The sequence below is a fragment of the Vanellus vanellus genome (assembly GCF_965231255.1).
Source record: "Vanellus vanellus genome assembly, chromosome: 1".
Taxonomy (NCBI): domain Eukaryota; kingdom Metazoa; phylum Chordata; class Aves; order Charadriiformes; family Charadriidae; genus Vanellus; species Vanellus vanellus.
The window spans coordinates 153,246,209-153,263,870 of record NC_138905.1 but is presented as its reverse complement, the minus strand read 5'-3'; positions in this window follow the sequence as shown (position 1 = coordinate 153,263,870).

The window sequence follows — 17,662 nt, the reverse complement described above, 5'->3', positions numbered from 1 at the left end:
TGTGTGGCATGTCCCACAACAGATGGAGCAAGTCAAATCTTGACCACTGGGAGAGATGTAATGCCTTATGATATATTGCCTCCTACTAGCAGGAAAAAAAAGAAGGCTTTATCTCCTTTTCTTATCAGGACATCACATCATTCATTAGTGCTGGCTGTGGATCACTATGCATCTCTGGAGCAAAATGCTCAGTAACAAGAAATAGGCATTTTGGTTTTAGATAAAATCATGGAAAAATTTGAGTTGGAAGAAACTTCTGGAAGTCAGCTAGACCAAGCTCTTGCTGGGCACTGCTCACCTCTGAGAAAGGAGGATATGTCTCTAAGGTGAGATGAGTCCTGAGCTTCTGCTTCTTTCCACTGACTCTGGAAGGAGAGAAGCTCAGATGGAGATATTGATGCTCCATACGTACGTAGACAGTACTGAGGAGCAGTTTCTTAGACCACTGCTATAAAAAGCATCTCATTTTTACCATGTCAGGGTCTTGTGCAAGTGGATCACAATGTCCATAACGCTGCCTTCAGATAATGAAAACTCACTGTGACTTGTTTAGACTGGATGTGAAGCATAAGCAATGTGATCAACTGCTGTAAGTGTAGTCTTCTGCTGCAGACAATGCTGTGAATAGCATACAGTGTATCAGCAGGTGGTAGGAAAGTACATCTAAATAGCTTAGCCTGAATCTAGAAGCTGTGTGATAAATGGGCCAATAGTTATCTGTGGTGTGGCAATTCCTATGTCTGCCCCATGAGAAATAGGAATTTTAGGAGGTTGAAGTTACTTGGTACTGAATTGCCTCTTTGTAAAAAAATTCCCAGCCACTGCTGTATTTTCTGCCTCTATACATCTACATATATATTAATATTGTCTATTAAAAGGCTTCCATAGATAGACAGGCATTAGGCAGTTTATGCCATTTCTTATTTAATTTACAAGTCAGTATTAATTTCCTTTTTCCTTTTTTAACATCAAGACAGTAGCTCAAAGTCACATGCAGGCTCAGAAGGTACTTTGTGTACGTGGATACTCTTCTAGCATAGGAGCTGTTATGGAACTTGGCTTGTGGTAAATTATATTAGAGAATAAGATTAATTTATTTGATTACATTTGCCATTGTGGGGCAAGCATGAACAATTTAGAGGAGTAAACTGGAGCTACAAAGAAATGTGAGAAGTCCATTTAGGACTCTCAAAGTTTGATTATGTTGATAAGAGAGCATCTTGTGCCAAATGAACATTGGAGTGGCCTTCTGATTACTTTTCAGCTGTACACTGTAATTTCATTACGGTCACCTTGAATGCAGAGTTGTATCAGTTCCTTACATGCTGACTCATCCCTGCTACTCTCCATTACTCCATAAAGGGTCAAATCTCACAAGTCTTGCTCATTCCTCCGCTACAAAAAATTCCCACAGGCATCTAAAACACACATGGTTTTGATTCACAACAGATTTTGGGCAATACGTCCATGGAGTATTCAAGTGAGTGACCGACATGGCCACATTAAAGGATGCAATGGCCCTTAGTTCGTGCATTTTGGATTGACCTCTGCATACAACAGCCTGGAAGGCAATGCAATTTTGGAAGACTCCCCTTCTGTTACCCAGAGTGAGAAAAGAGTACAGCTGCTGTTTCAGGCACTCTACAGCATTCCTGTTTGGCTGCGAACTGTACGACATCGCTGGTGCACTGAGGACCATGACTGCAGCAGGCTTCTGAGCACAAGAGAAGGCATTTAAGCACTTGTCTTTTGTCTACGAGCCATAACTTTATTGTGAGTCATATCTTGAAGTTTTATATTATCAGAAAGATGCCATTGTGTGTGGCATTTATAAATGAATCTGCAGTTTGCTGCAAGCACATAAATTATGCAGTAATATGCTATACAGTTTGAACAACAGTAACTTTTTTCTTTTTTTTTTAATTAAATTGGAAAAGTACTGTATTAAATGCTTAACCGTTAAATATAAATAGAAGGGGGAGAGTGGCTACAGAGTTGTAATCCATTGCCTGTATACAAGTCAATCTGAAGCTATTATATAGAACAACTCAGACAATAAGGATGGAGCAGGCAGAGGACCACCTATCATCTATATGCTATAAAGGAAGGATTGCAGTTTAAAAAGCACTTCCCTCTGGGAAGGTTTGATAAGTCAGTCACAGTAGTGACCACTTGGTTATCTGCTTCACTAAGGCCCGAGCTGGGGGCATCACCCTCTTTTCCACCTAAATGTGGGTTTGACTGAGACTGAACACTTCCTGCATCTTGTTATTAGAGTAAAGAAATTTACTGAATCAAAGGATGTCACACAGGGATCTCATAGAATTATAGAACTGCCTAGGTTGGAAAGGATCTTTGAGATCATCGAGTCCAACCACGAACCTAACACTGCCAAAACCCACCACTAAGCACCACATCTACCCATCTTTTAAATAACTCCTGGGATGGCGATTCCACCACTTCCCTTGGCAGCCTGTTCCAATGCTTGACAACCCTTTTGGTGAAGAAATTATTCCTATTATCCAATCTAAACCTCCCCTGGTGTAACTTGAAGCCATCTCCTCTTGTCCTATCATCTGTTACTTGGGAGAAGAGACTGACCCCTACCTTGCTACAACTTCCTTTCAGGTAGTTGTAAAGAGTGATAAGGTCACCCCTCAGCCTCCTTTTCTCCAGAGCAAACAACCCCGGTTGACTCAGCCGGTCCTCATAGGACTTGTTCTCCAGACCCCTCACCAGCTTCGTTGCCCTTCTCTGGACACACTCCAGAATCTCAATGTCTTTCTTGTAGTGAGGGGCCCAAAACTGAACACAGTATTTGTGGTGCGGCCTCACCAGTGCTGAGTAACAGAGGACAATCACTTCCCTAGTCCTGCTCACCACACTATTCCTGATAGAGGCCAGGATGCAGTTGGTCTTCTTGGCTACCTTGGCACAGTGCTGGCTCATGTTCAGCCAGCTGTCAACCAACACCCCCAGGTCCTTTTCTGCTGAGCAGCTTCCCAGTCGCTCTGCCCCAAGCCTGTAGTGCTGCATGGGTTTGTTGTGACCCAAGTGCAGGACCCGGCACTTGGCCTTGTTGAACCTCATACCATTGGTCTTGGCCCATGCATTCAGCCTGTCCAGATCCCGCTGTAGACCCATCCTACCCTCAAGCAGATCAACACTCCCACCCAACTTGGTGTTGTCTGCAAACTTACTGAGGGCACACTCAATACCCTTGCAAAGGTCGTTGATAAAGATATTAAACAGAACCGGCCCCAGTGCTGAGCCCTGGGGAACACCACTCGTGACCGGCCACCAACTGTATTCAACTCCATTCACCACTACTCTTTGGGCCCAGCCATCCAGCCAGTTTTTTACCCAGTTAAGAGTACACTCATCCAAGCCATGAGCAGCCAATTTCTCCAGGAGAATGCTGTGGGAAATGATGTCGAAGGCTTTACTAAAGTCCAGGTAAACAACATCCACAGCCTTTCCCTTGTCCACTAAGTGGGTCACCTTGTCACAGGAGGAGATCAGATTTGTTAAGCAGGACCTGCCTTTCATGAACCCATGCTTACTGGGCCTGATCACCTGGTTGTCCTGCATGTGCTATGTAATGACACCCAGGATGATCTGTTCCATAACATTCCCAGGCACCAAGGTCAGACTGACAGGCCTGTAGTTCCCTGGATCCTCCCTCTGGCCCTTCTTGTGGATGGGTGGGACCTCCCCAGTTAGCCAGGACTGCTGATAAATGATGGAAAGTGGCTTGGTGAGCCACTCGTGAGACAATGTGATGTCTAGAGCTCTGTCAGTGCCCCTAGAGCAACCAGTGACTTCTTCAGGGGGTTCTACCTTTCAGTAAGAGTGGAGTGATAGTCTGTGCTTAAACACTTAAATCGGTGCCATCGTCTCTCTTTTGTACCCTGCAGCCTATACCTGTACCTACGATGATCTGCCTCAGTTCCTTAGGAAGAACCACTGTTTCCTCCCCTCTCATGGAAGCCAAAGGGTTGACGTTTGCTCACAAAGAGCCTCCTTAGTGTTATTATGAGGCAGCACATTTGCGCTGTTGATGTTATGTTCGTCACAGTTGCTGCTTTATTTGATGATTCTTTTGTCTAAGATGATACAAATTACACTGGGGAGTGGCTATCAGTTTGCACTAGGGAAAAGTAAACAATTTACTTGACTTTTCTGATCATCCTAGAGATTTTTTTTAAGCTCACGCTCTTTTTAGTATGCCACCCCTTGGCTATTTTTCTACTTTCAGAGAGCAAATTTCAAGGAGAGAATCTCCTCTGTCTTGCCCTGAATCTGCCAGAATTCTGTAGACAGCTGTGCTACCCAGTGTTCATAAGGCCAGATCAAACCATTGATTTTTTACGTGGAACTCCCCATTGCCCTGAACACACTGTACTGAGGAAAAGCTAATGGCATAGCTATGGCCCTTATAGATGAACAAGACCTGGTTTACCTGACGTTTTCTTTTGTTTTACAATTTCTGATTAAAACAATTCTTTGTTAGTATGAATTTGTTTCTTTACCTTGTTTTCAACCTTGTTGTAGTAAAGTAATTGAGAGAAGAATGTCTCAAATTTATAGTATGCAGAGAATGGGTTACTGCTGTTCTCATCTATGACAGATTAATAAATGAAAACATTACTTAATGATTTTTTTTTTTCTGTGTCGGCTCAAACCTTTGACACTTGCAATTGCTACAGCACCTTTGAGAAAGAAACTCACGCTGGAAGCTGGGTCATTTTGGAGGGAGATCATAAACAGCTTCTCCCCTGTCACTGTGCAAAACTGACACAGTGTACTCTTAACCACTGGTGATTTCTCAAAGTTAAGCAAGGAAGATGGTGTTGGCTGGCTGAATCCTATGCTTGATGTACAAAAGAGGTTCCCACAATTCCTGCACTGATTTGTAGAAAAAAAAAAATGACCTCTAGAAGAAATGGAAGGATGTCTGCCAAGGGTGAAGCTATATGCTTTACCTTTAGACCAGCTGGTGGTCCTAGCAACTGGACTGTACTCCAGATGATAAATTTTATCTCCTGCTCTGTAGGGTGACGGGTAGACTTAACCCTCTTTCTCAGTCACAGCATGGCAGTTTTCTAGTACTGTCTGGATGGAGGCGTGATAGCAACATAAGACTACTGAAGGCCAAAGCTATCATGTATCAGAGAGACAAGACTGTGTAAAATGACAAAATGATCATAAAAACATGCAAACCTCCTTTTCACTCCAAATGCAAGTCTATACTAACTGCCAGGAGGGCAGAAATACAAGACAAAGAAAATGTATGTTAATGATTTACTTTTAATATAGGATTTCAAAATAGAGAGCTGTCAACCATGCATGAACTAGTTTTTCTCTTGGAAAAGAGAAAGCTTGCAATGTGATTTCTGCTTTCCCAGCAGCTTATTACAAGAAGTTGTACGCTGCCCCCATAAGGTTTTGCTGCAGAGATTCCAAATTTTGTACCCACAAAATGATAGATGCCTAAAATTAAGGTCAGGGAATATTTTCTTAGGAGTCTATAAATGGTTTTCTTACTATGTGTGCTACTACTGGGAGTCCTTTACACTGTTTAATCATAATGATTTCCTTCTATTTGCCAATATTCTAATGATTTCTGCATTCCATCTTCATTCTAGCCTCCCTGCCACTGCAAGGATTCATTTCCCTATTTTATTTACTTAAAAAATTTCTATAACTTTTCATATTTTTCCTCAGGCCATTTGTGAATATTTATGCAAAACTTGGGCAGAGGGGAGAGAAAATGTTGTGAATACTTTCAGCTCAGGGAAAGGGAATAAAATGCAGAACCATGCTGGTTTTTGATGGACTAGCTGATTTCATTCCACGGTTAATAGTAGTGGGCTGTGATTCTGCTGTAGAGTACAGGGCATATTCTTCCAGCAGAAAAAAAAAGACTCTCATGATTTATCCCTTAGTGGCACTGAACATCTGCTGACGTTTCTTTTATTCCCTCTATTTCTCTTTTTGCAAGCCCATGAGAGAAACAGCTTGCTTGCTCTACAGGCTCGGAGCCCGTTTTCTCCCTTCAGGAAAGAACCACGTATTTCTGCACCAGCGTGCTGAATCATTGCCATGTTTGTTGTAGATGCCCCTGATTAAATTCCAGGATAAGCCAAGAGGGGCTGGCTTGCCCCACGTACTAATGTGCAGGGCGGTAGACTGAAAGAACAGTTTTCCAAGGGCTGATCACTTTTGGGCTGGTCATTTTGGGCTGCCCTTCAATGGGCAGCATGGTTAGCTGTGCAAGTCTGGGTGAAAGGTGGCAATCACTTGTTGCTTCTAAAGCTGAACTGTTTGATTCAGTCAACTGGTTTTCAAGCTCCCTCTGTACTGCCTGAATACAGCAGTAAAAATTACAAAGGCAGATTAGCTGACTTCGAATTTGCCTGTATACATTTCCTGCTTTAGGCTTGTGGAAGTCTCATCAGGACCTCTGCCTGGGACCAGAGACATTAAAATTGTCCTGCTTGAACAACCAACTTTGAAATTCTGTACACACTTATAAACACATGTTTGGAAAACTACAACAAAGAACAGCAGATCTCAGGAATCTCATCCTGTATGCATTGCACTATCTAGAAGGTTTCCATTGTTTTTAAAGAAGATGGAATTGAGCTGCTGGTTTGAAACTGGGATTTTCTCCTTTAAACAAAGAAGAAGAAGATTACAGGTTCTGAAGATAAAAAGCTATTTCTGAATGAGGGATTGCTGTAGGTAGTTATTTGGGGGGGGTGGAGGTACTGGGAATTTAAAGTGTTGTCAGAAGTGACTGAATGAGACTGTGTAGAGTAAAAGCAAAAGGGTGTGTTGTCTCCTGCGTTGGTCCTCTGTATTGTGCACTGAGCATCATGACACCGGTTTGGTTTACAGGTAGATTTCAGTCTCTCTTCCTGCAAATAATCTCTGTAAATGTGCTTTGTCTTGTCAAATGAAAACTCAGCAGTGACAGAAAAATGCCCTGACTAGCCTGCAAGGTGAACAACACTATTAATCTATCTTATGTCAGAGACTGTTCCCAAACCACCAAATTTTGCAGATTAGTTCTATTGCAATTTGGGCTCAAGATAAGAGGTCTGGCAAGAATAACTGGAAAAGACATTCTTAGTGAGGAAAGAGAAAACACCGGTAGGGTTATTTCCATGTTTCTCCTTTGAGTAAGATCCAGCACCTTTATCTCACAGGAGACTACATACACATTGTGAGTAAATTAAAGCCATTCATACTCAGTAACTATCAATCAACTGGCAGAGAGTTAGAAAACCATTGCTTGCAAAATTTGCAGATGACCTCAAGCTATTGGGTAAGTAAATAAAGACAGGAACAGGCTAGTCATACAGAGTGTCTGTAAAGTGGGTAAATCTGAGTTGTGGGCTTTTGAAGACAACTGAATTCAAGAATGTGGATTTTGAAACAGAGAATACGGACCCCCCTCTTGAGATAGGATACTGTAATGTTGTGACATCAAAAAGATCTTAAGAGAGAGGTATACAACAAGCAGGACAGGCATTTCCATTGAGATAGTTAGCTGAAGACCTGATGTGACCTATGGAGGTGTAAGCAAAGGCACAGGTAGGAGGAGAGGCAGGGCTGTCTGTGTAACCACTAGCAAGGCCATCACTGGAACACTTCAGCTCTGGGGTGCCCATTTTGAGAATGAAAATTTGAAAAGGTTTTAAAAGAGTCTAAGCTGTAGTCTGGAAAACAGGTAGAAACCTTAACACAATTGTCTTAAATTATTCAAGTTGCAGATGTGATTTCCTCATTGCCTACAGATACCTACATGTAGGAAAAGCTTCAGAAAATCAACAGCTCTTTAATGCAACAACAGAAAATATAATGAGAACTGAAGACTGTGATCTTTGCCAGGCAAATCAGGATTTTAAACAAGGTGCAGATATTTTAAATGGTGAATATGGCCTATATCCTGGAGCAATTCAAAGTAGATGTGGTGCATTCCCATTGCTAGAAGTTTAAGAAACCTGGCTGGATATGTTTCTGAAGCACTTGATTCAGATTCAGCCAAAGTTCAGAGCTAATATGGAAAACACTAGGTGAAGTTCTAGTACCAGGGGTTACACTAAAAGATTAATAGTTCCTTCTGGCTCAAAGATTGATGAGCCTTTAAGAAAGTCCTGTGTTAGTGAAGAGGGATGCTGTCAGCATTATTGACTGTGTTGAAAGTGGTAATATCACAACACCGGTTAGTATTTCAGTATTATGAGACCTTTCAGCCAAAGAATCTGTACAGTTTCAGATGCGTGACTGGGGACAGGAACCTCTCCCCCTTTTCAGTCCCAGCCACCCCTCTATCTGATTTCAATGGCGAGATGGGCCATAGGAACTTCCTGACAGGTACTTGACCCCATGGTGGAGCAGGATGACAGCAGGAGTCCATCCATCTCCCTTGGTGGCCTGAAGCAGGGGACTTGCCGCATCAGCATAGCTGTCCCCCTCACCCACCCGTACGTTCCCCATATGATCCTGCTTATTCACCCACTCTGCTCTGACAGCTTGCTGTGGAGAAGGAAGATTGCTGCCACTTGAGGCCGGGAAGGGGTAAAGGAGCAAACTGTAGTGAAAAAACTGTGCAGAGAGCTTAGTCCAGCTCTGGTGAGAGGGAGTAGGGAGGAAGCATAGGTGGAAGCACAAGAAGACGGGGCAGCCAAGGGCTGGGCTAGTCTGTGCAGCACTCCTGAAGCTACTAGGAAAAACAGCTTGTTTAGCACCTCATAACTTTGTTAGTATTCATTAATTGTGATGGGGTGACAAGACCCAACAAAAGGAGTTTGAACATTCCTGAGGTCTAACAATACATGGAGGTAGGTGCATGCATATAAAATAGTCTTCCTGGAAGGAGGAAGACCTTTAATTCAGGTCTGAACGAGTTGTGGTGCTTTCAGGAACAGCCTTCTTGGATGCAGCACTCAAAACTCTGCTGGGTCAGTGGAGAGCATTCTAAACCAGCTCAAGGTTGTAGCTCTGAGCTTGGCCCAGCTGAGAAGATCTGAACTGGACCTAGGATCTCAGCTATGGGAACAGCTTTACCAGAACTAATGCAGAAGGATTGTAAGGAGACTGACAGTAGTCCCAAGTTCATTTGTGCTCAGACAATAATCTCCCATTTTGATTGTGCCAACTAGCAGAGTTGCAGGAACTTCTTGTTCCTGGCATTGGATTTCATCTCAGAGGGAAAGTCAGTGTCTATTGCCTGTGAGTGGGGAGGGTTGCCTCCATACTATGCAGTTACCTTGCAAGGGCTCTTTCATAAGTTTTACAGAGTCCAGTAAACACATAGACAAACTCTTCTGAACTTAGTCAAAGATCTGTAAACATCAAAACTTACTCAAGGTTGTAAATATATCTCAATATAGAGTCTGGATGCCTCAAATCAAAGAGCTTCCCAGTAAAGCAGAACAGAGCAATTATGTCCATATCCAGAAACAAATTATGTTCACCTTGTAATTTGATTTTGATGTTATGTTTTGCAGTTATCTCCTTTGGCTCTGAGTCATTATTTGTAGTGGAAATACTGACACATATAATGGCTCATAACAGCATATGGAAAGCAGCACAAAACTTTTCACTCTTCCCTCTGCCTCTGGTCATGAGGACTCATTCACTCGTCTTTTAGCAGCAGAAAAACATTAGACTGCACATAGCCACAGCATATTTGTGTGCACCTGGGAAATGCTGAAAAAGCTTCTTATATAAGTGACTGTGATTTTTAGCTGAATGTCATACATGTAGAGCATTAGAAAGGAAGAAAGACTTCTGAACTCTGAGGCTTACCAGGGGTGTTTTTCTGATGTCCTCAGAGGTTTTGTGTAACTTATTCCACCGTCTCTGTGAATTCTTCCTCTAACTTCTATGCAGTTAAGACAGGTTGGTTCTGGAGATGACTCCAGGGATCTCATTGGAGCTGTATATTTATTTTTTTTTCCTCTGCAATTGGAAAACCTGGAAGAATGGATAACTCTTCCTAGTACTTTCTTGCAAAGCAGATAAGAGGAAAAGAAATGGATCCAATTGAAAAGCCCAAGAACTGCCTTTAAAAAAGGTCTTGTTACAAACTAAGCCAAAGCCATTCTACTACCTCTGTAGGCAGCACCAACATAAAAACTGGACAAAACTGCAACAAATGGCAACTAAGCACTGCTTTGTTCTAAATTTAGAGAAGCTGCCTCTTGTAGAGGTTGTAGAAGTTTTAGATGCAGAGTTAAAACAATGACTTCTTTTATTTTGTATTGCCAGATTTCAAGGTAAAGTTAAGCCCAGTTATCTATGTTAAAAATATAAATCCATATATTGTCAGTAATATAATAAATTCCCATTACTGAATTATAGTAATCTATATTAGTTTTGTATTTCAATATTCTCACTTTCTCAAATCAGAAGGTCCTCACTTTCAGACAGCTGATTTTAATCTGTATGTTGCTCTTCAGCATCAAATGGAATTAGACTAAAGTAAAGGCTTGCACTATTTATCAGAAACCTGCTAAGAAACAGAAAATAAAACCCCTCTCTAAACTTACATAATCTCCAAAAAGCAATGGTGTTTTCCAAGATTTTATTGCTGTGACTGCACATGGAATATAGTCCCTTGTGTTGAGATTTACGTAGGTAGAGTTCTGTAAAAACAAGGAAAATATTGACTCCTGAAAACATTCTAATTATATGTATTAGCATTTAAAATTCTATTTATGCCCCTGACAGCTAGGAGCAATACTTGAAGCTATATCCATAAAAGTACTTCTGACTCATTGCCAAGGAAGACTATTGCAGTGCAGCATACTTTTTCGCTGAGTAGAGTGAGACTGAGAAGGCATTTAGATCCTGAAAATCCTGTTCCACCACCAAGCATGCAGGCGTTGTGAGCTGCCACGGCTGCTGTGCTGCCTGGCAATTCTCCTTCTGCACATCTGCATGACTGCCTGCGCTCAGCTGGACAGAGACTCCACAGGAGACTAGCTAGGATCTGGAAAAGTAACTCTTCTGTCTATATTCCTCCACAGGGCTTGATCTGATAAACCTTTTTATTAAACTCATAAAACGTTCCCACAGGCTTTTGGTAAGCCATTAATACTTTTTTTTTTTTTTTTAATATACAAGAAGTAGGTATGGTGTTCCTTTTTAATTAACTTGCCACTGATTGGACCATTTGCCAAGAAATGGGAGGATGTCTGCCTTTGAGCAATTCCCCTTCAAGCCTGAGAAGTTTCTGAGCTACGTGTCCGATCTCCTAGGAGAAGCTATAATTATAAGATTAGGCTAGGTCATGGCATCATCAGCTCTTTACCTGTTGGAAACAGGCCACTTTGTTGAAAACCCTCTGCAAGATCCACTGGGTGAACGGAAAGAAGCCTCTGTGGCTGGTGTCTAGGGCAACCACCAGACTGGAGAGATACTTAGTTCCCAAGCTTGGATAAAATAGGAAAGAGTGAGGACTTGAATTTGGGGGGAATCTGGGCTAGCACGACTGCTTGCCTATATTTTGGTTTGATTCAGCAGGAAGCAAAACGTTTTTTAGTTTGTTTGCTTGATAATTTTTTACATGTCAATAGATTCAGTGTATAACATTTGTACTTTGCCATACAGAAGGACCTGTCTCACTTAACAGTTGGAGGAGAGGGTAAATCTGTAGGATCTGACAAGTACGTTTGCAAAAGAGGGCAAAAAGCCCAAAGGAGAAAACAGCAGACCTTTGAGTCTGCATACTAATAATCTCTGCAGCCAACAACTGTGCAAAGGCGTAGGAGTTTACAGAAGTTCTCCTTTTGACTGGTGATGAGAAAAATAATTACGAAAAGGCATAGATATTTGGTGGACTGATTATTTGAGGTGCGTAGGGGAAAGTTCAGGCTCCCAGCTTCAAGGTACTTGGCTGTCTCTGTACTAATAAATGGGATGTGCCTGATGCTGTTCTCTGCACGGAAGCCAACTGGCAAAGCAATACTTGAATTACCCTGTTAAGTTCTCTCATTCTCTGAGATTGCCGTCACTGTTATTGCATGTGACAAAAAAGGGGAAGTTTTCAGAGGAATGTACAGATGCTGCACTGGGTGACAGTCAAGATCAGAAGAAAAAGTTGTTCCAATAATCAGTGCCCTGACAGTCTGCATAGAAATTTTAGCAGCGAGGGTACACGGAAAAACCTATTGTGCATAAGTGGTCATCTACAGTTCAGTTTGTGTCTGAGGATGAAGTTATTGAGCAAAATGTTGGAGAAGGAGAAAAAGTGGCCAAAGGTTATGGGATCCTCACAAAAAGATGAAGAAGAAAGAGGAACATCTTCTAAAGAATGTGCTGAAAGATGATTGCAAGGGAAGGAAGAGAGGGGAGAGAGAGAGCAGAGCACATGCTAGTGGGGAGCACTTGACAGACGATACTATAGGCATCTGAAGGGATGAGGGAGGATAGAGATGGATCCTAAGCCAGGTGGGGAACTGCCAGAGGCACTGGTCATAGTCAGCTCAGTGGAAAGCCACTGAAGGGAGACAGGCTGGAGAGAGGAGAGGGGCATCAAGATGGTTATTATAGACTGTGCCCCCACAGAATTTAGCCATCAAAGGGAATGAGAATGAGAAAGGGACAAGCTGGTAGCTTAATAGAAGGGTGGGACTGAGATGTTTACACTGTAAGTAGAAGAAATGAGAAATGACTGAGAAATCAGAGACCAGTAAGGGATGAGACAGGGGTGAGTTCAAGGGAGGTCAGATGGGAGAAATTTGGGACCTTGTCTATACAGAGAGGGAAATGGCAGGAAGGGGATGAAAGGACCTGAGTATCAGTCCAAAGGTAAAGATCTGTACCACTGAAAGTGTTGGTCCAGCTTCAACAAAACTGGTGGCATAAATTCATTTAGCTATGAAGATGGCAGAACTGAATTTGCAGCAGAGGACTGGTATTTCTACAAGAAGGTCTAACACACAAGCAGGTGCTAGAGACGTATTTGTTGGATTTGATGGGTAAGGCATAACAGGGAAGGAATGGGACAAGAAGTTTGAGAATGGAGGCTAATGAAGCATGAAGAGCATCAAACACAGTATTAATACAAAGAGGGAAAGAAGGTCAGAGGAAAAAAAGCATTTGGCTCTGCCAGTTGATGGGAAATCATGAGGGAGCAAATGGCTGATGCTGAAGGGATGACCAAGAGGAGAAGTTTAACCACAGTGAATTTAGAGAAGCAGCAGAGTTGCATGGAGGCCAACTCCACTGAACAGCTTTCAGCTGGAGCACTGAATCTTGATGAAGTAAAGATCTGGGGAAACATACAGGGGAGGGGAATTAGATGGGGGAGTCGGAAATGCTGATGCTTAATATGACAAACTGGGAAGATAGAAAGAGGGAGGGGGGAGCTGATCCCCAACAGACAGGCTGATGGTGCAGACTTCCTTTTGGAAAGGCTTCTTTAATTGCCAAGGCTGTAGCAAGCATCTTTTTTTATCCTCTAGGAACTTTACTCTACAAGTCTTATTTAACACCATAATTATATCATTTTGTGCTCAGTTAGCTTTATAAGCCTCCAAGGAGGATCATGAGCATCCCTTCCACACAACCCTGCATTTCTCTTGCTGTTAATTTAATGCTTATGAAGAGCCTATAAATTTGTATTGATCTTTTTTTTTCTCCTTGCAGGCTTCAACCACATTAGTATATGGAACAGATGGGAGTCTTTAACTCATTAGAGGGAGCCAGTTTAATACTGACCCCATCAATCCTTTCTATTTTTACCGTAGAGACAGAAGTTTTTCTGTAAAGGGTGTAGTTATATGCACCTGCTGTTGTGTGTGTACCTACATGACAAGTTCTGAAGTTACTGAGGCAGAACAAAAGGAAACAGGAACGTGGCAGGGTGGAGGAAGAGGAGACCTTTTGGCATGCTACCAAGCAGAAAGCATAACTGGAGTGAATTTATATCTCTGCTGCAGTTACTTCAGGAAAAACAAGACTACACAAGCACAGCTTGGTATGCTTCAGAGTTTGACCTGTTTGCGTTTAAAACCAAAATTAACTCAACTGATGCATACACCACCTCTTCTAAATTTAATCACTCTGGGATAATTAGAGTAATTTTGTGTTTTCTACTTTAATGCTCCTCTGAAACTATAGCATCTGGATAGCTTTAAAGACTGATTTGGCTCAGTAAAACAGAAAAGAAAAATGTGTACTTCTGTGCTTAACAGCTTCCTTTCATCAGGATTAGTTTCTCTTTCTTCTTTTGTTTTTCATTGCTGAGTTTGGCTTTTCTGAGAGGTTACTGTATTAACTAACAGGGAAAGCTTCACTCAAAAGATTACCACACATAACGCACAAATAAACCACAAAAGAGTGAGACATGGAAAACAATATGGCATTAATTTATTTAAAAAATAGGTTTCTGCAATCACAGTAGCTTTATTTCTAGTAATTAGCACAGTGTACAATACAGCAATATTTGTTTTTTCTCAATTTGGGAAACTTTCTTGGAAAGATGATTGAAACGTGGGGCAAATGCATACGCTGAGCAAAATAATTATTGGATTTTACAACTTTATTTCAGATCAAGACCAGGCAATTCAAAACACTGAAAACATATCCTATGACTGCTCATTTGAGCAGCAAGTAAAACTTAAATTGGGCTAATGTTATTGGAAGTGCATAAGAAAGTGTAATGAAAACAAAAACACGACTGCAGAATACATTTGGTTTTGTTTTAAAGATTTATATTCTCTCATAAAAACAGTAAGAAGAAAATGTAGGTATCATCCAAGATAGAAACAATTATACTTATAAACTGGACAATAGATACATTGTGTGGTTTTCTTCCCATATTTCTAGTTGGTAGGAACCGGACCATAAAACTAGATCTTCATTCTCTTAGAGTTTTTGCCTTCTCCTATTACTTATCGCATAATGTGACACCAACATAATGTCTGTGGCAGCCAATTGTCATATCCCAGCCAGATGTTCCAGCCAGAGAATTGGCTTTTTAGTGACAAGCCATTGATTCCATTCCAGTAACTAATTGCAGTGCCTTAAGCTGCATCTGCAAAATAGATTCTTTTTACTTTTGCCCTCGCAAAGAACTGTCATACCACTTCCTGAAAGTTCAGTTTGTTTCCTTTTAAGTAAATTGCCAAAGAAGATAAATGAATGTAATTCCAAATTATAGCCTGAAGTAAGGCAAAAACTGCAAGGTCAGATAATTTCCTATTCCAGTTTTCATAAAATAAATAAATGATGTAAGAAATTTCTGTAAACATTTTCTAAATACTTGGTTGATTAAAAAAATCTCTAAATCAGTGGCTTCAGACTTTCTAGTTGCTTAGTACAAAGGCCTCAGAACACAAATAAACATTTGTGCTCTGAGGAGAAGGATCTGGGGGTCATGATAGACAGTAAATTATCCATGACCCAGCAATGTGCCCTTGTTGCCAAAAAGGCCAATGGAATCGTGGGCTGCATAGGGAAGAGTGTGGCCAGTAGGTCGAGGGAGGTCATTCTCCCCCTCTACTCGGCACTGGTGAGGCCACAGCTGGAATACTGTGTCCAGTTCTGGGCTCCCCAGTTCAAGAGGGACAGGGAACTGCTGGAGCGAGTCCAGCGAAGAGCAACTAAGATGATTAAGGGCTTGGAGCATCTGCCTTATGAGGAAAGGCTGAGAGAGCTGGGACTCTTCAGCCTGGAGAAGAGAAGGCTGAGAGGAGACCTTATTAATGCTTACAAGTATCTAAAGGGTGGGTTGAAGGAGGATGGAGCCAGGCTCTTTTCAATGGTTCCCAGTGACAGGACGAGGGGCAATGGGCACAAGTTGGAACACAGGAAGTTTCGTTCAAATACACGGAAAAACTTCTTTATGGTGAGGGTGACAGAGCACTGGCACAGGCTGCCCAGGGAGGTTGTGGAGTCCCCTTCTCTGGAGATTTCCAAGACCCGCCTGGATGCAGTTCTGAGTAATGTGCTCTAGGCAATCCTGCTTTAGCAGGGGAGTTGGACTAGATGATCTCTAGAGGTCCCTTCCAACTCTGAAAATTCCGTGATTCCATGATTTTACATATATTAGTTCCAGCTTCTTTCACATTTGAATTGTTTAGTTACACATTTCTTATTTATATTATTTTCTTCAAATAAAATAAAGCAATGGATGAAACATGAAAGTATTAATGACTTTAACAATGGGGTTTGTAACTGGCCATTCCAAATCATATGCTTATGTCCCCACAGAGGGAAAAAAAGCCCCAAAACTCAGTCAAGGATTGAAGTGACTTACAGACAGCCTCATTTTTCCTTTTGCATCTGTCAGTAAGCAAATAATGAATAAAACAAAGCATGGTCAATGGGTATTGATTACAGCATTAAGTCTTGCTGCTCTGATGTTTTTAAAGTGAAAGTGTTATTAATAGGGACACTTGAAAACAATTACAGATTTCTTAAAACCTAGCATAATCAATCCACACATTGCCATGTACACTGTGCAGCTCAGACCACGAGCCTGAACCTCAGCTAACGTGTATCCCAATACATTAGTAACATTTGCTGTAAGAGTCCTCGGTTTCTGGTGAAATAGCAGAAATGTTCTGGGATTTGTTGCAACTGTAAGATGTGGGCCAGGACAGAAGCCCTTGCCTACGAACACAGCTGAGCCTCGTCACAAGTGAAAACTGTTTTCTAGAAGTGCCGTGTCCACCTCCAATAACTAGGAGGTTATTCTGCGGCCTCTCAGTGCTTAAAGGGGGCCTACAGGAAAGATGGGGACAAACTTTATAACAGGTCCTGTTGTGATAGGACAAGGGGTAATGGCTTTAAACTAAAAGAGGGACAATATAGAATAGAAATAAGGAAGAAATTTTTTATGATGAGGGTGGTGAAACACTGGACCAGGTTGCCCAGAGAGATGGTAGATTCCCCATCCCTGGAAACAGTCAAGGTCAGGTTGGATGTGGCTGTGAGCAACCTGATGTAGTTGATGTCCCTGCTCATTGCAGGGGGACTGGACTAGATGACCTTTAAAGGTCCCTTCCAACCCAAACTATTCGATGATTCTATGATTCTGTGATTCTGTGATTCTGGGTGGGGCTGTTCTCCACTCTGTGGAAATGGACCCGCTGTACTTCAGTAATCAGCTGAGGGCAGAATGAGGTTAGGAGGAACAAATTACTCTGTAGTATGGAGACTAGCGCTGCAGGTTGGTAAGAAAAGCCGGAGTCCAGTCCTTGCTCTGGACATTGTCTGCGTATTTCAGCAGATGGCTATATAATGTAAAATCCTGATGCAGTTGTTGTGGTGTGGCTGGTACTTGGGATTTCCCCCTGTACTCAAGAAAACCCAACAAACCAAACAATAAAACAAGGTAGAATTTGTGGTCTTTTGAGAAACCAGGACCATTCTTGAAGAAGTGGCCTCAACTCCATTGACCTCCAGGAAAATTTGAACCTTCTGGCATTTGTTGGGCATGTTTTGAACTGGTGGGCTGAAAGCAGGAAGGTGTGGGAATGCTTCAGAGCTTGACCTTGGTGGGACCTAGGTCTGAGATCTGAATCAGTCTACCAAAACGGGGTTAAACCTGAACTGGGACTACAGAAATCAGGGCTTCTATGGCAGAGGACAAAAGCATGTATGTGGTTGTGAGAGCTGCACAGTTACACAGTTT